Source organism: Bubalus kerabau, chromosome X, assembly GCF_029407905.1.
Source record: "Bubalus kerabau isolate K-KA32 ecotype Philippines breed swamp buffalo chromosome X, PCC_UOA_SB_1v2, whole genome shotgun sequence".
Taxonomy (NCBI): Eukaryota; Metazoa; Chordata; class Mammalia; order Artiodactyla; family Bovidae; genus Bubalus; species Bubalus kerabau.
The window spans coordinates 93,741,630-93,765,008 of NC_073647.1; the positions used below are offsets into that span (position 1 = coordinate 93,741,630).

At 41.4% G+C, this 23,379-nt stretch overlaps 1 long non-coding RNA gene across 1 annotated transcript in view; it reads right to left on the reverse strand.

The window, feature by feature from the left end:
* LOC129640374 (uncharacterized) overlaps positions 1-20,927 on the reverse strand; it is a 32,084-nt gene extending 11,157 nt beyond the window's left edge. The window contains exons 1-2 of the long non-coding RNA XR_008708767.1: positions 20,814-20,927; positions 11,197-11,286 (exon numbers count right to left, since the gene is read on the reverse strand). This is a non-coding gene — a long non-coding RNA (uncharacterized LOC129640374). The remainder of the gene's footprint in view (positions 1-11,196; positions 11,287-20,813) is intronic.
* Between the last annotated feature and the right edge of the window lie 2,452 nt (positions 20,928-23,379).

Consider the following 23,379-nt stretch of genomic DNA (forward strand, 5'->3'; position numbering starts at 1 on the left):
AGATAGAAAGAAAGATAGAAAGGTAATAGTCAGATATACCTGTGTGAGCTCCTACCTTCACTACCTTTAACTTTTCTTGGTCATTTGTTACATGACCTTGGACAGGTCACTTATCCTAAGGATAAGTGGAAGTATGCTTCATTCATCCACTACATATTGAATAGATGCAACATCCCAGAAAGTGCCCTGGACCCAGGGAATGAAACCGTGAGTAAGACTTGTTCCCTGAGCTGTCTATCCTTACATTGTCATTCATGTCAAAACATGTAATACTAGATTTTTTTCAGAGGGGAAAATTATAGCTCAGAGAGATTAAGTGTCTCGTCCAAGATCATACAACTTAGAAAGATGAAAACTTACTCCTTTGACCCTGAAATCTGTGTTGATTCTACTGAATTACGCTGAATCTTCTTGTTGTTTGATTTAATTTACAAAAAAATTAATTTTTACATGTTTTCGGAGGACATCCGTGTATGTAAAGTAAAACAGAGTTGGGTGCTTGGGTTTTTTTTAAATAATTTAATTAATTAATTTCTTTTTTTTTATTTTTTAACTTTACAATATTGTATTGGTTTTGTCATATATCAACATGCATCTGCCACGGGTATACACGTGTTCCCCATCCTGAACCCTCCTCCCTCCTCCCTCCCCATACCATCCCTCTGGGTCATCCCAGTACACCAGCCCCAAGCATCCAGTATCGTGCATTGAACCTGGACTAGTGACTCGTTTCATATATGATATTATACATGTTTCAATGCCATTCTCCCAAATCATCCCACCCTCTCCCTCTCCCACAGAGTCCAAAAGACTGTTCTATACATCAGTGTCTCTTTTGTTTTCTCGTATACAGGGTTATTGTTACCATCTTTCTAAATTCCATATATATGTGTTAGTATACTGTATTGGTGTTTTTCTTTCTGGCTTACTTCACTCTGTATAATAGGCTCCAGTTTCATCCACCTCATTAGAACTGATTCAAATGTATTCTTTTTTTTTTTTTTTTTTTTTTTGTTCTTTTTTTTTTTTTTTTTTTTTTATTATTATTTTTTTTAATTTTATTTTATTTTTAAACTTTACATAACTGTATTAGATTTGCCAAATATCAAAATGAATCCGCCACAGGTTTACATGTGTTCCCCATCCTGAACCCTCCTCCCTCCTCCCTCCCCATTCCATCCCTCTGGGTCGTCCCAGTGCACCAGCCCCAAGCATCCAGTATCGTGCATCGAACCTGGACTGGCAACTCATTTCATACATGATATTTACATGTTTCAATGCCATTCTCCCAAATCTTCCCACCCTCTCCCTCTCCCACAGAGTCCATAAGACTGTTCTATACATCAGTGTCTCTTTTGCTGTCTCGTACACAGGGTTATTGTTACCATCTTTCTAAATTCCATATATATGCGTTAGTATACTGTATTGGTGTTTTTCTTTCTGGCTTACTTCACTCTGTATAATAGGCTCCAGTTTCATCCACCTCATTAGAACTGATTCAAATGTATTCTTTTTAATGGCTGAATAATACTCCATTGTGTATATGTACCACAGCTTTCTTATCCATTCATCTGCTGATGGACATCTAGGTTGCTTCCATGTCCTGGCTATTATAAACAGTGCTGCGATGAACATTGGGGTACTCGTGTCTCTTTCCCTTCTGGTTTTCTCAGTGTGTATGCCCAGCAGTGGGATTGCTGGATCATAAGGCATGTCTTCTTTTTAATGGCTGAGTAATACTGCATTGTGTATATGTACGCAATTTATTTATTTTTGGTTGCACTGGGTCTTCATTGCTGTGTGGGCTTTCTCTAGTTGCAGAGAGCTGGGGTTACTCTCCGTTGCAGTGCATAGGCTTCTCATTGCAGTGGTTTCTCTTGTGTCAGAGCCTGTGCTCTAGGGCAGCTCATAGCCTCACTTGTTGTAGCTCCTGGGCTTTAGATCATAGGCTCAGTAGTTGTGGTGCGTGGGCTTAGCTGCTTCGTGGCATGTAGGATTTTTCAGGACCAGGGATTGAACCCATGTCTCCTGCATTGGCGGGTAGATTCTTTACCACTGAACCACCAGGGAAGCCCAGTGCTTGGATTTTATTGTTTTTCTGTGGAGAAGCTGTATGATTTATAAGACAAAGGATCAAGTTCTCAATTTCTGGGACTATGGAAGTAGGTCTCTCTATTGAATAGGAAAAGAGCTTAACTGTACAGAAATAATGGGATGGCTTGATCAGTATGGATCTTCTGCTCAGTAAAATTCTTTAAAAACATTAAATACAATGACTATCTCTCCAACTTTATAGTGGGAGTGTAGATTGTTATAACACTACACTCGAGTAGGGCAATTTGAAAATATATTTCAAAACTACAAATGAACATGCATTGGTTTTTAACAGTTTTAACATAAGGAACTTGTTCTACAGAATTATCCACAGATTACAAAATTATTCAAAACAGTGTTGTATTCCTAGTAAAATATTGGAAGTAATCTAAATGACTATCAATAGGAAACAGTTAAATAAATTATGGTACATCCTTAGAATAAAATAGCATGCAACTATGAGGAAGGCAGAAGAGAAGAAAGAAGAAGAAGAGGAGGAAGAAGGGGAAAAGGAAGAGGAGGAGGGGGAGGAAGAGGCTCTTTCTGGTTCACATGGAACATTTCCAAGATGTCCTGCTAAGTAATGATAATATCATAACACTCATAAAGAGGGCAGACAGAGTCTCTGAAATTCCAGGAAGAGAAGATCACTTGGCTTGACTTACTGGATCAGAGGCAGTGAAAAGAAAGATAGAAAAGAAAGTTAGTCACTCGGTCATGTCTGACTTTTTTCGAGCCCATGGACTGTAGCCCACCAGGTTCCTCTGTCCATAGGATTCTCCAGGCAAGAATACTGGAGTGGGTTTCCATTCCCTTCTCCAGCAGATATTCCCCACCCTGGGTCTCCTGCATTTCAGGCAGATTCTTTACTGTCTGAGCCACCAGGGAAGCCCCACAGAGGCAGTGAGTTTCCTCCTAATCAATCTGTGCCACTTTTATGGACAGTGTATCATATGAAAGGTTCTCAGGTAGGTTCTGTAAAAGATATAAAATGATATGAGAAAGATATAAAATGATAGGTACTTTCATCTAGTACAGTCTAGTTGGGGGAATCCTAGTCACAAGTACAGCTTCTTGTTGAGAGACATGGCAGGACAATGCAAACACACAACTTTGAGTCACTGAACACGTAATTCATCAAGAATTATATTTATAGTAGAATGATGTTTAGTAGAACAAGTAGTTTCACATGTAGCTGAGCGTCAACAAATCTAAAATTGGGAATATAGTATTATAGATCTTCTGCTTCTTTTCTTAGAGTGGGCTAAAATCAAGTCTTCCATCCCCAAATCCATGAATTGAAGTGGTTTAGCATTTTGTTCGGAGAAGGCAATGGCACCCCACTCCAGTACTCTTGCCTGGAAAATCCCATGGACGGAGGAGACTGGTAGGCTGCAGACCATGGGGTCGCTAAGAGTCAGAAACGACTGAGCAACTTCACTTTCACTTTTCACTTTCATGCATTGGAGAAGGAAATGGCAACCCACTCCAGTGCTCTTGCCTGGAGAATCCCAGGGACGGGGAGCCTGGTAGACTGCTGTCTATGGGGTCACACAGAGTCGAACACGACTGAAGTGACTTAGCAGCTAGGCAGTATTTTGTTTATGAAACAAATTATTGAAAAAAAACTCAAGGAAAAACATGGGGGAGGTTCATGATCTTTATGTATAAAAGACAACTAGCAATTGAAACCATCACATGATCAGAGAATGAACATGAAATCAACCTGTTAGGATGAGGAATATATTTAGGCTTGAGGGGATCAGCAGTCTTCCAGAGAATTTCATTTGAGTTTACAAGAGGATTGTGGGAGTTAGGCAGGAGACTCAAGCAGAGGCAGAGTCTGCAATGAGCAAGGTGAGTTGGGGGCCAACAGGACCACTTTGACTGGAGATAGGGAGATGGGTTTAGAGAGTAATGCAGTGCTAAAATCAGAATAATAGATTGGGGCAACACTGAGGAGGAACTTGGATGCCAAGATAAAGATCTGGAATTTTGCTCAGGTATTTGGGCCAGGGGCAACATGCACAAGACAGGGTTTGGGGAAGTGTAATCTGGCCACCATTTGACAAGTGGATTGTAGCAGAGGAGATCTGAGGTTAGGAGACTCCTGGAGACCTGGATAGGAGTGCAGGGACAAAGGGAAGAGGCCCAACCTAGGTCAGTGGCTGGAAGAGTAGAAAAAGAGAGGCAGGCACTAACAGCTTATTCCTCACCCTACCCTGCCTGGACATGACTTTGCTGTTCCCCTGGCAAGTTATAATTACTGTGACAGTTATTGTGTTGGGCTTTACAGGTGTATGACACTGTAGATTGTGTAAGCACATCGAGAGCAATAGACAGTTGTGTTCTGTTGCATCTCTTCCTCTGCAGATTGCTACTGCAAACTGCAGACTGATATGGCAGCTATTTTCCAGCACACCCAGAGCTGCCCAGCCTTCTGCTATGTTGGCAGAGAAATCATAAACATGGGTAAATCCATTTCCTGAAAACAAAGGCTACAGGGCAAAAGCGATTCTTTAAAGTTATTTTTCTAGTATTCAGTCAGAACTTTAATTGATGCTTTCATTGAAAAGGGGGTTACTAAAATAACACCATTAATAAAAAAAACTAGATTATGAGTGCTATCATGTAAAGGGGTCCATGCTCTATTGTTAAGTAATAAAAGCAGGCTTACTGATAGTATCATTATGCACTACTTCTGCTAAAAGCTTTATATATGCTCCAAGTATGAAGTCTGGGAGGTCACCCTCCAGCTGGGGCACAGGAGATGTGGGAAGAACGGTGCACAGTCTGGGAAAGATCCTTTTTGCTTTTGAATAGCTAGAGTTTTACCATCAGGTTAATGCTTATCATGAAAAGATTCTTAAAGGCACTTAGCACACCCCAGAGAAGGACCCCACATTGCCTTCCTCAGTTTCAAGCCTATATAGGAAAACAGAGGAAAATGTTAGTTAGAGAAATAAACAGAAGCAGGGAGAGCGATAATAAAGGTCATCTAGATGGCTTCTCCAGGCTGACTCCCTGGAAGAGTCCAGTGTGGAAGAGTTCAGTCCAATGTGAAACAAGCTTGCACTTGTTTCATTGAGCAAGTTATTTATGTCTCCAGCCTTCAATTTCCTCAACTGTAAAGTAAGGATGTTACAATAAAATGAAATAAGATATACAAAGCCTTACTTTCCTCATGGTGGCCAGTATCTAATAGGTGTTTAGTGATTGCTGGGTATTATTATTGTTATTGTCTACTTGACATTTCAACACCTAACAATGACTTTATACTTCTCCTTGACTCTTTAGTTATTTACTTGCTTGACCCCCTACTAGAATGCGTACTCTCCTAAAAGAAGGCTTTTAAAGTTATTTTAATTGGTTTTCTCCTCTTCTTACCAGGAAGACAAACATCTGAAAAATAGACTTTCATCTCAGCCCGTAAAGATAGTCACTATAGGTTGTGGTTTCTATAGATTTCTGTAGAATAAAGGTTGGGGCAACTTTGAGACCCCTTTTCTGCTATGGTTCCGATAGTAGATATTTTTGACTTTGTAGCCATATGATCATTGTCACAACTACTCAACTACTCAACTACTCAAGAACAACTTTATAGCAAGAAAAAATGAAGTGAAAGCTTAGTTGCTCAGTTATGTCCAACTCCTTGCAATCCCATGGACTGTAGCCCGCCAGGATCCTCTGTCCATGGGATTTTTCCAGGCAAGAATGCTGGAGTGGGTTGCCATATTCTACTCCGTTATAGCAGGGAAGTAGCCATAAACAATACCTGAATAAACAGGAATGGCTGTGTGCCCATAATGCTAGCTTTGCGAAAATAGGCTTCATCCTAATTTGGCCCTGAGACCTCTGTTTGCTGTCTCCTGACCTAAAATGGTACTTGATGTTTAATAGAAGTATAATTAGAACCATATATGTAATGTTACATTTTCTTGTAGATTCATTTTAAAAAATCCAGTTTTTCTTTAAAAAAAACTAATACCAGTTTCAACATTATTTTTATTAATATATACAAATATTATCATTTCAACCTATAATCAAAATAATATTGAAATGTTTTAGGTTCTTGTTTTCATACTAAATCTTTGAAATTATCTGTGAAATTTTGCACTAATAGATGAATTCAGATCAGCCACATTTCACATGCTTAATAGCCATGTGTAGCTACTGCTACTACGTTGGACAGCTCAGCTGTAGAATCTAGACAGATTTTTTATATACATAATTACACAAATTAAGTGGTATAATATACAAGCTCTTTTGCTGAATAATCTTACCTGGCTATCTTTTCTTATCATTCCACAAAATTTATTGGGTTTTTTTTTGACAGTTACAGTATTATTGTTTCAATTTTTCATAATCTATTTTATTAGTTCCTTATTGATGGACATTTGCATTGTTCCTAATTTTGAATTGTTATTTTAAATAGTTCAGGGATTATCTTTTTACATCGAAGTGTTGGCACTGGTGGGCGTATATATTTAAAATATATTCTTGGGAGTTGAATTTCTGAGTCAAAGGCTGTGATAATATTTAACTTTTTAATAACTATTGCCAGGCCACTCCAGTCCTCTTGCCTGGAAAATCCCATGGACAGAGGAGCCTGGTAGGCTGCAGTCCATGGGGTCGCTAGAGTCGGACACGACTAAGCAACTTCACTTTCACTTTTCACTTTCATGCACTGGAGAAGGAGATGGCAACCCACTCCAGTGTTCTTGCCTGGAGAACCCCAGGAACGGGGGAACCTGGTGGGCTGCCATCTATGGGATCACACAGAGTCGGACACAACTGAAGCGACTTAGCAGCAGCAGCAGCAGGCTAGAAAGCTGGAATTCTAACTTGTTTTCATCTCCAGCATGTTGGCACTCCATGGCTAATTGATTGTTAAATGAATGGGCACATAAAAATCTCACACCATTGACAGAGTGAGGAAGAGAGAGAGACAGAGAGACAGAGGGAGAGGAATAATGTGGGAACAGTTAATTGCGTGTAAAGGAGACACAGACTGAAACACCCTGGGTTAGTATAATGAAAGGTGTTTGTTTCATAATCAGGTAAACTCCTCCTGGGGCTTCCCCGGTGGCTCAGCGGTAAAGAATCCACCTGCAGTGCAGGAGAGGCGGGTTTGATCCCTAGGTCAGGAAGATCCCCTGGAGGAGGGCATGAACCCACTCCAGTATTCTTGCCTGGAGAATCTCATGGATAGAGGAGCCTGGCAGGTACAGTCCATGGTGTCCCAAACAGTCGGACATGACTGAAGCAATTAAGCACACATTCACCCACGCACACAAGCTCCTCCTGAGCCCACCCCAAACCCCACTCCTTCTCTGAAAGTCTTCAGGCCTTGGGTCTTGGACCTTGGCGTTTTGTGTCATGCTGGGTATTGTTCTCTGCATTTGCTGTGGGCAGGACAGTGTTTCTAGTTAAGGGTGGGGTTGGGTGCTGTCTTCTCCCAGGGGAATGGGAGGACCCCCTGCTTTCCAGATTCAAACAAGCTTCTGGGGTTCTGGAGTCCCGTCCGTTGAGGTCTCTGACAAAGCTGCTGCCTTTCTAGAAGGAGAGGAGGCCTCCTTCCCCAGGCCAAGTAACCTGTCACCATGGGGCAAATGAGGGTCCACTTTTCCATGGCCAAGAACAGGGAAACCAAAACTTGACTTTATCCTGGGTCTTCCCTGTCCCTCTACCTGCTAAGAGTTCTCCCCTGAACTGTCTCCCTCACCAGCTCCTCTGGTGGACTCACAGCCCGACTGGGCTCTGGCAGGCCAGCCTCCCAGCTCCCAGCCTCCCTTGTCCTTCTTCTCCAGTTCATCCAACCTTCCTCCCTTCCTGCCCCACCCCCAACTCGATCCTATGCCCTGGCTTTTCTGTAGCCCTCTGGAAGCCAGAGCCTGTCTTCCTTTCTCCTCAGAATCTGCCTGGCACACAGTTGGTCCTTAATAAATGTGAGTTTAGTGAAAACGTAAAACTGTCCCCAGACTTTTTAGTTTGCCCCCCAACAACCTTCTATATGAAAAACTCATTGGACAAGCACTGACCAAGTGCCAACTATATGCCAGGCACTGCATTAAGTAAATAGGACAGGATTCCTAAGTTCACAGAGCTCACAATTTCAGATTCTCTTCATATCTAAGATTTCACAGCTCCCCAGCCACCCATGGATCATTCTGTAAGTGATCCATGTAAATGATGTGTTATTCACTTATATATTTTTCTGACCACCTATTATGTGCAGGCAGTATTCTAAATATTAATATACATTTTCTAATTTAATCCTCATAAGAACTCTCCAAGGCAGGTGATACCAGCTGCACTTCACACACAGGGAAAGTAAGATTAAGTAACTCACCCAATCACATAGGCCCAGGAGTGAATGGGGCCAGCCTCCCACCCCAGGCCTGTTTACACCCCCTTCATCCTGGAGCTCCAGGACCTGAGGCCTTCACCTCTGCAGGGATGAGGGAAGAGCATTCCTGGAGCCCAGTGGGAAATCATTGCAGTATGAGTGTGAGAGTGTGGGTGTGTGTGTGAGTGTGTGTGTGTATGTGTACGCATCTGAAGGGCTGTTCTACTTGACTAGGGAACAAGAAGGCTGGTTGAGAGTTAAGATGGGAAGAGACAGGAAGTAGAAGAGTGTGGGGTAATTTCATGAGTTGCTTTTTCCTTTGGCCCTAAACACCGGTCCTCAGCCCCTCTTATGATTTCTGTGGACATACTTCTGTCAGTTTTATCTTGCTGCTCTCCCTGGGTGTCTGAAGGAAGGCTCCCTGCGGCGCCTGGACTTGAAGTGGCTTGTCCAGGCTTCCCTGGTTAGCAGTGGCCAGGACTGCAATCCAAAGAACCTGAGCTTACTTTCCAAGCTCTGCTGATTTTTTTTTGGGGGGGGGGGGAACGAAAATCTAAGTCCACATTGTCATTGCTCCCTGGGGGCTGTCATCAGAGGGGCCTCAGCCTTGGTGCAGGAGCTGCAGCGGGCTTTAGTGTCAGGCCCTTGCCTCCCCTCCTGCTCCTGCTTTTCGTACAGCTGCCAAGTCATCTCCCTCCCAAGGCCAAGCCTTCAGGAGTGAGGAGGGAAAAGCGAGGGTAAGTCATTTTGACAAAATAAGAGCTAATTGATCCAGGAGAAATTACTGTGACCAGAGCCACAGACACTCCCTGGGCCAGGTGTGGGAACCTGTAAAATCCTAAGGCTCACATCCACCTCTCTTCTTCCCCCTCCACTGCCCCAAGTTCTATTTACTTTGTGTAATTTTCTGCCCTGATGATGTTTAAGATCTTGCCAGAGGCAGGAACACAGAGAGGGAAATATTCCTGCCTGTAAACAAAGGGAAACTTTTCAGGAAAGGGACTTAGAATTTTGAGACTTATATTGGGATGAGCAGCAGGAAAATCTAGAGCTCAGGAAAGAAGGATCCCAGTGTTTGGTCACTCAGGGGGACAGCCATCCTACATGACCTTAAAAATGTTGCTTCAGCTTCTTTTCTTCCCAACTTGAAGCCACAAACAGGATAGTTTGTTCATTTATTCAGTAGTCCATGGAGGGACTTCCCTGGCAGTCCAGGGGTTAAAACTGTGCGCTTCCACTCAAGGGGGCGTGGGTTCGATTCCTGGTCAGGGAACTAAGATCCTGCATGCTGTGTGCGTGCCTGCTCAGTCACTCAGTCATGTCCAACTCTGCGACCCTATGGACTGTAGCCCGCCAGGCGCCATTTTCCATGGAATTTTCCAGGCAAGAACACTGGAGTGGGTTGCTATTTCCTTATCCAAGGGATCTTCCCAATCCAGGAATCAAACCTGTGTCTCCAGTGTCTCCTGCATTGGCAGGCAGGTTCTTTTTGGCTGATGGCTCTGGGAAGCCCCGGTGCTGTGGTAGGACCAACAAAACAAAACAAAACAAAAAACCCACAACTCAAAGGACCCTCACTATTTCCGGGGAACTAGTGGAGATATGAAGTGCAAACACAGCTCTCCAGACATCTAGGAGATCATAGTGCAGCAGGGAAGACCAAACCCAGGAGTAACCACAGGGCCTGGTAGATAGTGATCAATGACCCCCAGGGATCCTCTCACTGCCTGCCCCCGGTCCAGGGCTAAAGTCTCACCGGCAATGCTCCCCTGGACAAGCACTAAAGGGTGTTCCCCAGACCTTCCTCGATCATCCACATAGCACACCACTCCCATCAGCACCAAGTTCATCCCGCCAGAGAATTTAGATATTGGTCTGTGAAATCTGGACTTGAATCCCCTGCCTTCGCTGGGTTGCGGAGGAAGGAAAAAGAGTTTCAGAAGACAGGAAATTGGTCCTGGTAAACTGTGAGCTGGAGACTGCACAGAGCTAGACTCATCCTTCCTTCTTTCTTCCCTGGCCACATCCAGAAAGCCGTGATGAACAACGTCTATTCCTCATGGATGCTCAGCAGTGGGGATGCTGACCATGTTTTCCCACCTCAAAGGGCAAGAGGTCTGATAATGACCCCATCCCCGCTGCATTCTTGGTGTGTCTACCTGAAAAGGTCTGCTCCTACCTTCCATCTCTAGCATTATTGCTCATCTTTTCCAGATAAGAAACCCAGGACCCTGAGTAATTGCTTTTATTTTTTAAACTTGACTACGGCATGTGGAATCTTTGTTCCCCAACTAAGGATCAAACCTGTGCCCCCTGCAGTGAAGCTCAGAGTCTTAACCACTGGACCACCAGGGAAGTCCCCCTGAGTAACTTATTTGCCCAAAGACAAAGAGCCAGTTTGGGGTTGAAATCAGAGGTCTCCCAAATCACCATCTATGGTATCTTCTGTCTTACAGTGCCATGTTCTCCTCATTCCAGATTTACTTTTTTCTCCCCAACTCTCTTTGCCTCCATTTCATCCTGACAGTAGCTTATGAGGCCCTGAGTAGGAATGCATAAAACAGTCAACTTGAATCCAGCAATCCCACTCCTAGACATTTGCCTAAGAGATAGAAAATATATGCCTTCAAAAAGGCTTGATGTGAATTTTTTTGCATCTTTATTCATAATAATAAAAAAAACTGAATACAACCCAGGTAGCCATTGACACATGGCTACATAAACTGTGATTTATACCACGGAATATTACTCACCAATACAGTGTGGTTTGGTCGCTAAGTTGTGTCCGACTCTTGTGACCCCATGGATTATAGCTCGCCAGGCTCCTCTGTCCATGGGATTCTCTAGGCAAGAAGGAATCAATTACTGATAAATTTCACCACAAATATATCAGTATGAATAATGAACCTCAGACATTATGATGAGTGGAAGAACCCAGATACAAGAGTTCATTCCATATGGTTCTGTTTATATGAAGTTCTAGATCAGGCAAAACTAGAAATCAGAGCAGTGTTTGCTTGCAGGGGCTAGAAGAACAGGGGGATAGAAAGGGTATAGAAGAAGAGGATTAACTGGGATGGGGCATGAGGGGACTTTTGGGGGTGTTAAAAGTGTTCAATATCTCGATGCAGGTGTGGATTCCATGGGTATACGCATTTGTTAGAATAGTCTGTGTATCTGGCACCCAACACAGGAGCACCACAGTATGTAAGACAAATGCTAACAAGTATGAAAGGAGAAATTAACAATAACACAATAATAGTGGGAGACTTTAATACCCCACTCACACCTATGGATAGATCAACCTAACAGAAAATTAACAAGGAAACACAAACTTTAAACAATACAATAGACCAGTTAGACCTAATTGATATCTATAGGACATTTCATCCCAAAACAATAAATTTCACCTTTTTCTCAAGCGCACATGGAACCTTCTCCAGGATAGATAACATCCTGGGCCATAAAGCTAGCCTTGGTAAATTCAAAAAAATAGAAATCATTCCAAGCATCTTTTCTGACCACAATGCAGTAAGATTAGATCTCAATTACAGGAGAAAAACTATTAAAAAATCCAACATATGGAGGCTGAACAACACGCTGCTGAATAACCAACAAATCACAGAAGTAATCAAGAAAGAAATCAAAATTTGCATAGAAACGAATGAAAATGAAAACACAACAACCCAAAACCTGTGGGACACGGTAAAAGCAGTCCTAAGGGGAAAGTTCATAGCAATACAGGCACACCTCAAGAAACAAGAAAAAAGTCAAATAAATAACCTAACTCTACACCTAAAGCAACTAGAAAAGGAAGAAATGAAGAACCCCAGGGTTAGTAGAAGGAAAGAAATCTTAAAAATTAGAGCAGAAATAAATGCAAAAGAAACAAAAGAGACCATAGCAAAAATCAATAAAACCAAAAGCTGGTTCTTTGAAAGGATAAATAAAATTGACAAACCATTAGCCAGACTCATCAAGAAACAAAGGGAGAAAAATCAAATCAATAAAATTAGAAACGAAAATGGAGAGATCACAACAGACAACACAGAAATACAAAGGATCATAAGAGACTACTATCAACAATTATATGCCAATAAAATGGACAACGTGGAAGAAATGGACAAATTCTTAGAAAAGTACAACTTTCCAAAACTCGACCAAGAAGAAATAGAAAATCTTAACAGACCCATCACAAGCACGGAAATTGAAACTGTAATCAAAAATCTTCCAGCAAACAAAAGCCCAGATCCAGACGGCTTCACAGCTGAATTCTACCAAAAATTTAGAGAAGAGCTAACACCTATCCTGCTCAAACTCTTCCAGAAAATTGCAGAGGAAGGTAAACTTCCAAACTCATTCTATGAGGCCACCGTCACCCTAATACCAAAACCTGACAAAGATCCCACAAAAAAAGAAAACTACAGGCCAATATCACTGATGAACATAGATGCAAAAATCCTTAACAAAATTCTAGCAATCAGAATCCAACAACACATTAAAAAGATCATACACCATGACTAAGTGGGCTTTATCCCAGGGATGCAAGGATTCTTCAATATCTGCAAATCAATCAATGTAATACACCACATTAACAAATTAAAAAATAAAAACCATATGATTATCTCAATAGATGCAGAGAAAGCCTTTGACAAAATTCAACATCCATTTATGATCAAAACTCTCCAGAAAGCAGGAATAGAAGGAACATACCTCAACATAATAAAAGCTATATATGACAAACCCACAGCAAACATTATCCTCAATGGTGAAAAATTGAAAGCATTTCCTCTAAAGTCAGGAACAAGACAAGGGTGCCCACTTTCACCATTACTATTCAACATAGTTTTGGAAGTGTTGGCCACAGCAATCAGAGCAGAAAAAGAAATAAAAGGAATCCAAATTGGAAAAGAAGTAAAACTCTCACTATTTGCAGATGACATGATCCTCTACATAGAAAACCCTAAAGACTCCACCAGAAAATTACCAGAACTAATCAATGACTATATTAAAGTTGCAGGATATAAAATCAACACCCAGAAATCCCTTGCATTCCTATACACTAATAATGAGAAAACAGAAAGAGAAATTAAGGAAACAATTCCATTCACCATTGCAACGGAAAGAATAAAATACTTAGGAATATATCTACCTAAAGAAACTAAAGACCGATATATAGAAAACTATAAAACACTGGTGAAAGAAATCAAAGAGGACACTAATAGATGGAGAAATATACCATGTTCATGGATTGGAAGAATCAATATAGTGAAAATGAGTATACTACCCAAGGCAATTTATAGATTCAATGCAATCCCTATCAAGCTACCAACAGTATTCTTCACAGAGCTAGAACAAATAATTTCACAATTTGTATGGAAATACAAAAAACCTCGAATAGCCAAAGCGATCTTGAGAAAGAAGAATGGAACTGGAGGAATCAACCTGCCTGACTTCAGGCTCTACTACAAAGCCACAGTTATCAAGACAGTATGGTACTGGCACAAAGACAGAAATATAGATCAATGGAACAAAATAGAAAGCCCAGAGATAAATCCACGCACATATGGACACCTTATCTTTGACAAAGGAGGCAAGAATATACAATGGATTAAAGACAATCTCTTTAACAAGTGGTGCTGGGAAATCTGGTCAACCACTTGTAAAAGAATGAAACTAGAACACTTTCTAACACCATACACAAAAATAAACTCAAAATGGATTAAAGATCTAAACGTAAGACCAGAAACTATAAAACTCCTAGAGGACAACATAGGCAAAACACTCTCTGACATACATCACAGCAGGATCCTCTATGTCCCACCTCCCAGAATATTGGAAATAAAAGCAAAAATAAACAAATGGGACCTAATTAACCTTAAAAGCTTCTGCACATCAAAGGAAACTATTAGCAAGGTGAAAAGACAGCCTTCAGAATGGGAAAAAATAATAGCAAATGAAGCAACTGACAAACAACTAATCTCAAAAATATACAAGCAACTCCTACAGCTCAACTCCAGAAAAATAAATGACCCAATCAAAAAATGGGCCAAAGAACTAAATAGACATTTCTCCAAAGAAGACATACAGATGGCTAACAAACACATGAAAAGATGCTCAACATCACTCATGATCAGAGAAATGCAAATCAAAACCACTATGAGGTACCATTTCACACCAGTCAGAATGGCTGCGATCCAAAAGTCTACAAGTAATAAATGCTGGAGAGGGTGTGGAGAAAAGGGAACCCTCTTACACTGTTGGTGGGAATGCAAACTAGTGCAGCCACTATGGAGAACAGTGTGGAGATTCCTTAAAAAACTGGAAATAGAACCGCCTTATGATCCAGCAATCCCACTGCTGGGCATACACACTGAGGAAACCAGAAGGGAAAGAGACACGTGTACCCCAATGTTCATCGCAGCACTGTTTATTATAGCCAGGACAGGGAAGCAACCTAGATGTCCATCAGCAGATGAATGGATAAGAAAGCTGTGGTACATATACACAATGGAGTATTATTCAGCCATTAAAAAGAATACATTTGAATCAGTTCTAATGAGGTGGATGACACTGGAGCCTATTATACAGAGTGAAGTAAGCCAGAAAGAAAAACACCAATACAGTATACTAACGCATATATATGGAATTTAGAAAGATGGTAACAATAACCCTGTGTACGAGACAGCAAAAGAGACACTGATATATAGAACAGTCTTATGGACTCTGTGGGAGAGGGAGAGGGTGGGAAGATTTGGGAGAATGGCATTGAAACATGTAAAATATCATGTATGAAATGAGTCACCAGTCCAGGTTTGATGCACGATACTGGATGCTTGGGGCTAGTGCACTGGGACGACCCAGAGGGATGGTATGGGGAGGGAGGAGGGAGGAGGGTTCAGGATGGGGAACACATGTATACCTGTGGCGGATTCATTTTGATATTTGGCAAAACTAATACAATTATGTAAAGTTTAAAAATAAAATTAAATTAAAATAAATAAATAAATAAAATAAAATCGGAGACTTGAAAAAAAAAGAATAGTCTGTGTATCTGTGTACTTTTATGTTGTAAGTTATATCTAAACTTAAAAAGTATAAAACATAGTTCATGGTTGTCACAAGACTATCCTGAAGTAATGAAGTAAGCAAAAGCTATTCTTATATCCGAATTTTGCTTCTCTGAGCTACCCACTGTTTGCTATTTCAGGCAATAACCTTCCATGGACTCTTTCTGGGCACATACTTCCACATAAATGGGCTCACCCCATCCACAGGGCTGTATCCTGGTTCATGGCAATGCTTAGAACCAAAGGAAGGCATTTTGTGCCTTGAACACCAAGACAGAGATGAACATTTCTGAGTGTCAGCAAATTCCTATTTTCATGTTAAATATTATTTCCATGTGAGAGTGCTTAGAAAGATTTTGTGGACAGCACTAAGGGGAAAAAGAATGCTCTGATGATATGTTTTCTAAACAGTTTTTCTCTGAAGAGAGGTACATCTTTCCATTCCCAGCCTCACCCCAGCCTCTGTCTTCTCAATATCTAAGATCATGCTGTTTGATCCCTATGGCTTTTTTTTTTTCTTCCCATGTCAGCTGTGCAAAAGACGTTGTCACTTTTTGTGGGCTCAAGACCTCCTGAAGGGCATGGAGAAAGTGCTGCTGTCTCAGAGGCTAGATCAGTGGTTCCCCAGGAATAAGGACCCTTTCTTAAAGTCTAAACACCCCAAAGACATTCCCTATATATACGTTCCCTTGAATAGCTTTTGAATGAAACAGTACATGGAAAGAAAAAGCTACTTTTAATTAAATATAATATCTTTAAACAGATTTGTATTTTATTAATTATGACAGAATCTATAAGCATTAAATAATTATTAGCAAATACTATTTTTCTTTTTTACCACATCTCATGGCATGTGGGATCCCCACTAGGAATTGAACCCATGCCCCTTGCACTGGAAGCATGGAGTCTTAGCCACTGGACCACCAGGGAAAACCCTAGCAGCTACTATTTATTGTTATGTGCCAGGTATTTTGCTAAGTGCTGTGTACACATTATCTTCTGCTCATCCCACAACCTTACAGAGTGCAAACCATTGCATAGATGAGGAAATGGAGGCTCAGAGAGGTTCAGTAACTTGTCCAAGCTCACACTCACAGATGGGAAGTGGTGGCCTGGTAACTGGAAGATTTAGTGCCACTCCATCCTGCCTCTTTTATTTACTTATTCTGTGGACAATGATTGGTGTGCCTATGAAATCTCCTGCCCCTGGCTTAAACTCTGGGCCTCCTAGGAATCTGAGACCTCTGGGAGGGGGCCACAGGCAGTTTGGGGAACTACTGTGGGTGTTAAGCACTCAGCTTGGAATTGAGCTTCAATTCTTTAACTAGAAATGGGCCCTCCTAACTCCAGCCTCTTTCTTTTAGCATCTCTCAACCCTTGAGGCTCTGGTGCTTTTGTTGGCTCTGCCCATCAGCTTGGCGCAGTGTCCCCAGAGGCTGGAGGGGTTAGCAGTTGAGAACCTGTTTGCAGACCATTAGAAGCAATAATCACCTTGCCGGTAACCTGATCTATCTCAAAAGAAGGGTCTTGATTTTAGCAAACAGTTTAAGTGGCCTCTGTGTAAAGTGGAGGGTGGAGCAGGCCTGAACCAGCTTGCTGAAAGTGCATTTCTTCTGGGCAGTTGGAATTTGTGTGGTGACCAAGGCAGGCCCAAGGGCCAATTCCTGGAGCCTCGGTGGCTAAGAATTCTGAAAACTGTGTCTAGTGATCACAAGCCCCCACATCGCTGCTTTCCCTGCCAGCCAGGGTGAGTAATTCTCTATTTGATGTCCACCAGACCAGGTGCATGCTCTGAATCTGTATTGTTTGCTCAAGTGGACCATCTCCTTCCATCCTCACCACTAAGCATCATTGCTATTATGTCTTCCATTTCACAGGTAAGAAAGATAAGACTTAGAGACAGCTGTGTGCAGGAACCAGCGTTGACTGGTAAACCTTAAGGAGTTTGGCAAGCTAGTGGTTACACACAACTGTTAAATACATAGGGCTTCTCTGGTGCCTCAGTGGTGAAGAATCCTCCTGCCAATGCAGGAGACACACATTTGATCCCTGGGCCAGGAAGATTGCACATGCTGTGGAGCAATTAAGCCCGTGGGCCATAGCTGTTGAGCATGTGCTCTAGACCCTGGGGACCGTAGCTACTGAGTCCACGTGCTACAACCACTGAAGCCTGTGCGCCCTAGAGCCGGTGCTCTACAACAAGAGAAGCCACCGCAATGAGAAGCCCATGCACTGCAATTAGGGAGTAGCTAGAGAAAAACTCGTGCAGCAATGAAGACCCTGCGTAGCCAGTAAATAAATATTAAACAATTAAATACATAAACTATAATTAAATTATATTACAAAGGTAACAGATACTCAAATTTATCACTTCCTAATTATTTTATTACTTTTCACTATCATCTGTGGTTTGCAGGTGGTATATGTCTGTTGTACCCATACGAAGGAAGTATTGTGTAATAATGTGTAACTTCACAGTCTCGTCCCAGCTTTCCATTTTGCAACATCATGTTGGTGACTTGAATCTACCATGGTGGGGGCATTTATACCATAAAAATTGGCCAGTGTGCAAATTAGGGCTTGAACTCTGCCCATGCCCCTACCCCTGCCCCATGCCCAGACTGGTTGTTAAACATTTACCAGTACCCCTGTGCTGACAGAGGCTTGACTAACTTGATCAAGGTCACAAGGCTTGTGGTGGAGCCAAGATTCCAGAGAGGGTTACCGCTATGTTCTTCTACCTCTCAAAAAATAATAGAGGTCCCTTAACAAGTTAATTGCAAGGAATAAAAGAGTTGAAGGAATGTTACTGGTTAAAGATTAAAAGAGACTTAAAGACTTATCACATGACCATGATACGCACATCTTACTTGGATTCTGATTAAAGTAAGCAAACTAAAAAATAAATTTTGACATTTATGGGGTATTGGAGATTTGAGTTCTTACTAGGTATCTAATAACATTAATGAGTTTTCATTATTTTTTAGGTGTGAGAATACCATTATCTTTTAGAGTGCTGAATATTTCTGATGAAATGAAACATTGTCTGAGATTGGCTGTAATAATAATACTGGAGGGAAAAGTGAGAGGGTATAAAGATAAATGGTTCTCAAGATGTGCTTGCCTGAACAGCAGCATCAACACCTGGGAACTTGAAAAATCCTAATTCTCAGGTCCTACCCCAGGCTACTGGATTAGAAATCCTGAAAGCAGGGCCCAGCAATCTGTGGTTTAACAAGCTCCTCAGGTGACTTTGATGCCCACTCAAGTTTGAGAACCACTGGTTTAGATGAAACAAGACTCTCTGTGAGTGCACAGTTGTTGAGGTTGAAGTGGAGGGATGGGGTCAGGGTTATATGTATGCTTGAAATTTTCTATAATAACAAGTTTTAAAAAATAATTAAGCCTATTGGATGAAGGCGGGGTGTAGGTATGATGAAGGAGGGGTCGGTCATAGCTGGATGGCTGCTGATGTAGAACGAGAAAAATGGATTCTCTTGGAAGAATCTGGGCCTTGTACTGCTGCATGTGTCTTTCTTGTCTTTTGAATGAAAACTCCAGGTTAGCAGCTGCCTTAGCTACTGATTTTATTTTTTATTTATTTATTTTTCCTATCTAACATATAGGTGTTTTATTTGGTTTTATCTTTATTAAAATTCTATTATATGTGAAAATATAGTCATACTTTTATTAAATAACATATACAAAAAAGAACACAAAATGTAAATGTAAGCTCAATTGATTTTCACATATTTAAGTACTTATATAACCAGAATCTAAATCAATAAATGGAACATTAATAACATCTCAGAGCAACCACTTTTGTTTCCTTTTCTAGGTACTTTCTCCTTCAAAGGATCACTATATCTGTTTGCAAATATTACCGAGTGTAATCAGAGAGTGTATACATTTTTGTGTATGGCTGCTTACACTTAACACCATATTTATGCAGGACATCCATACTGTGGTTATAATTGTAGTTTACTCATTCACACTGTAGTATTGGATTCCACTGTCTGATTAACTATAGTGTATTTATTAATTCTACAATTGATGGATATTTGGTTAGTTTCCAGTTTGAAGTTATTTGTGTAGAGCTGTAATAAAAGTTTTTATATATTTGCAGTGAATATATGTAAATATTTCTCTTGAATATTATAAATAGATTAAAACTGTTGGGATAGGATATATCCATGTTCAACTTTAATAAGAATAGTCAAATATTTTCCAAACTTGTTGTATGAATGGACACTCCTTCCAGCAATATATGAGAGTTTATTAACTCTATATTCACACCAATATTTGATACTGTGTTTTTTACTTTAGCTATTCTGGTGAGCATGCAGTTGTATTAATTGTGATAGCTACTGATTTTAAAGGGCCCTCTTTCTCTCCCTGCCAACCCCTGACCCCAACTCGTCGTGTTTCTCTAATCAACCCGCCCCTTCATTTGAAGCCCTAGTGTTAATAGGGGTTGACTCTGGAACCTCAAGGCTCCTGCTGAAGCAGCTACGTTAATTTTCAACTTTCACCTAGAGCTGTGTGACTGTAAAATAGCCACCCACTAGACCTGCTTTATCAGCTACAGCCGAGACACAATTAATTAACTTTATGCAGCCTCTCGCCACACAAGCTGCTTAACTCCTAGCCCATTGTAGTTCTGGTTTACTTAGCAGATAGGGTCTAAGAGCCTGGAACTGTTTACCTCCCTCTGGAGGGGCTGTCCTGGGCAGATGAATTCATTAGTTGGTGTTTGCCGAGCAGCAGGAAACCGAAAAAAAGCATTAGGTGAGTTTTTATTTTTACTTATTTATTTTTTGGTTTAAAAGATACTGAAAAGGAAAACTTTGGCCTTGGCCTGAATTCACATCCCAGTTATGTGGCTGCATCCTGTGGTCCTCAGTTTCCCTGCAATTAGGGAGTAGCTAGAGAAAAATCCATGTAGCAATGAAGACCCAGAGTAGCCAATAAATAAATATTAAACAAATATATAAACTATAATTAAATAAATTATATTAAAAACAAACCCCCGCCCCCCACTATCCTGCCCTCTTCCTCCAGCCTGTGTTTTTTTGTTTTTTTTTTGTTTGTTTTTTTCTTTTATTTCTGTATCTCTCATTTCCACTATTATCCCAACTGGAAAACTCTGGATTTTATCCCAGAGGATGGAAAGGGTCTGTCTGCCCCATTACATGGGATATGTAAGGATTTTTAGCCTTTTGGTTTAAATACCAAAAGTTGGAAATCCCCTGCTTCCTCCTCCCACTCCAAGAAACTATCTATTTTCCTTCCCCACTTACCTTCCTTCCCATTCCTTTTCTTTTAGAAACTGTCCTGTTGAGACTTTGTGAAGAAATAGCAAGGGCATCTTTTCTAGAAAGTGTACTTCCTAAAGCTTTGGAGAAGGAAGAAGAAAGGAAGTGCGCACTTTCTTATAGAGAAGGAGGGGAGGGCAGAGTAGGGAAAAGAACATTCTGGTGGAGAACTCTGCCCCACCGTTTTCAAACATAACTCTTAGAACAGGGTTTCTTACCTTTGCTTCATGCATCACTGAAGGTAAATTGCAGATTCTGGGGTCACAACTGGATCACAGTTTCTTAGTATAGACTCTGGGCATCTGGTTTTGTTTTTCAAGTCTTTTTTTTTTTTTTTCTTTTGGCTGCAAGGTTTACAGCTTCTTAGTTCTCTGATCAAGAATTGAATCTTCACCCTAACATGTATATTACCATATGTGAAATAGATTTCCAGTCCAGGTTTGATGCATGAGACAGGGCACTCAGGGCTGGTGCTCTGGGATGACTCTTAGGGATGGGATGGGGAGGGAGGTGGGAGGGGGGTTCAGGATGGGGAACACATGTACACCTATGGCTGATTCATGTCAATGTATGGCAAAAACCACTACAATATTGTAAAGTAATTAGCCTCCAATTAAAATTAATTAATTAATTTAAAGAAAAGAATTGAACCTTCACCCTTGCCAGTGAAAGTACAGAGTCATAACCACTGGACTGCCAGGGAATTCCCCCTATGAATCTGTTATTTTTAACAAGCTCCTCAGATCATTTGGATGCCCACTGAGGTTTGCAAACCACGGGTCCTATGGGTAAGGCACAGGGTCCTATTTATTGATTGCCTTCTAAATGGGGCTTCCCTGTTGGCTCAGACAGTAGAAAATCTGCCTGCAATGCAGGAGACTGGGTTTGATCCCTGGATTGGAAAGATCCTGGAGAAGGGAATGGCAACCCACTCAAGTATTCTTGCCTGGAGAATTCCATGGACAGGTGAGCCTGGCAGGCTATACCCCATGGAGTCGCAAAGTCAGATAAGACTAAGAGACTAACACTTCTAGTGCCAGCTACTGGGAAAGGGAGAGAAATAGCTTTGACTTTGGCTTTTGAGAGGTCATAACTCTAAATTTAACAATACGTGAACCATGAAAGTGGAGAGTGAAAAAGTTGGCTTAAAGCTCAACATTCAGAAAACGAAGATCATGGCATCTGGTCCCATCACTTCATGGGAAATAGATGAGGAAACAGTGGAAACAGTGTCAGACTTTATGTTTTTGGGCTCCAAAATCACTGCAGATGGTGACTGCAGCCATGAAATTAGAACACGCTTACTCCTTGGAAGGAAAGTTATGACCAACCTAGATAGCATATTCAAAAGCAGAGACATTACTTTGCCAACAAAGGTCCGTCTAGTCAAGGCTATGGTTTTTCCTGTGGTCATGTACAGATGTGAGAGTTGGACTGTGAAGAAGGCTGAGCACCGAAGAATTGATGCTTTTGAACTGTGGTGTTGGAGAAGACTCTTGAGAGTCCCTTGGACTGCAGGGAGATCCAACCAGTCCATTCTGAAGGAGATCAGCCCTGGGATTTCTGTGGAAGGAATGATGCTAAAGCTGAAACTCCAGTACTTTGGCCACCTCATGCGAAGAGTTGACTCACTGGAAAAGACTCTGATGCTAGGAGGGATTGGGGGCAAGAGGAGAAGGGGACGTCAGAGGATGAGATGGCTGGATGGCATCACTGACTCGATGGACGTGAGTCTGAGTGAACTCCGGGAGTTGGTGATGGACAGGGAGGCCTGGCGTGCTGTGATTCATGGGGTCACAAAGAGTCGGACACGACTGAGTGACTGATCTGATCTGATCTAATCTGATGGTTTTCCCAGTAGTCATGTATGGATGTGAGAGCTGGACTATAAAGAAAGCTGACCACTGAAGAATTGATGCCTTTGAACTGTGGTGTTGGAGAAGACTCTTGAGAGTTCCTTGGCCTGCAAGGAGATCCAACCCATTCATCCTAAAGGAAATCAGTCCTGAATATTCATTGGAAGGACTGATGTTGAAGCTGAAACTCCAATACTTTGGCCACCTGATGCAAAGAGCTGACTCATTTGAAAAGACCCTGATGCTGGGAAAGATTGAAGGCAAGAGGAGAAGGGGACGACAGAGGATGAGATGGTTGGATGACATCACCGACTCAATGGACGTGAGTATGAGTGAACTCCGGGAGGTGGTGATGGACAGGGAGGCCTGGCATGCTGCAGTCCATGAGGTCGCAAAGAGTCGGACACGACTGAACAACTGAACTGAACTCTAAATACTCTTTTAAAGAAATGAGACCTCATTATTTTATATGAATGGTACTCATTGGGTGCTTAGTATATGCCAGATGCTTTTAAGCCTCACCTCCTTCCCAAATCTATATTTTTGTTATAACCATTTTACAGGTGAGAAAACTGATGCTTGAAGAGGTTAAGTAAGTTTGCCTACTTCATACCAATAAAATGTGTATTTATATTCCTATATTTCTGGCTCAAAGCTGAGCTGTTACCACCTAGGTAGAGCCATGGTGAGAGTAT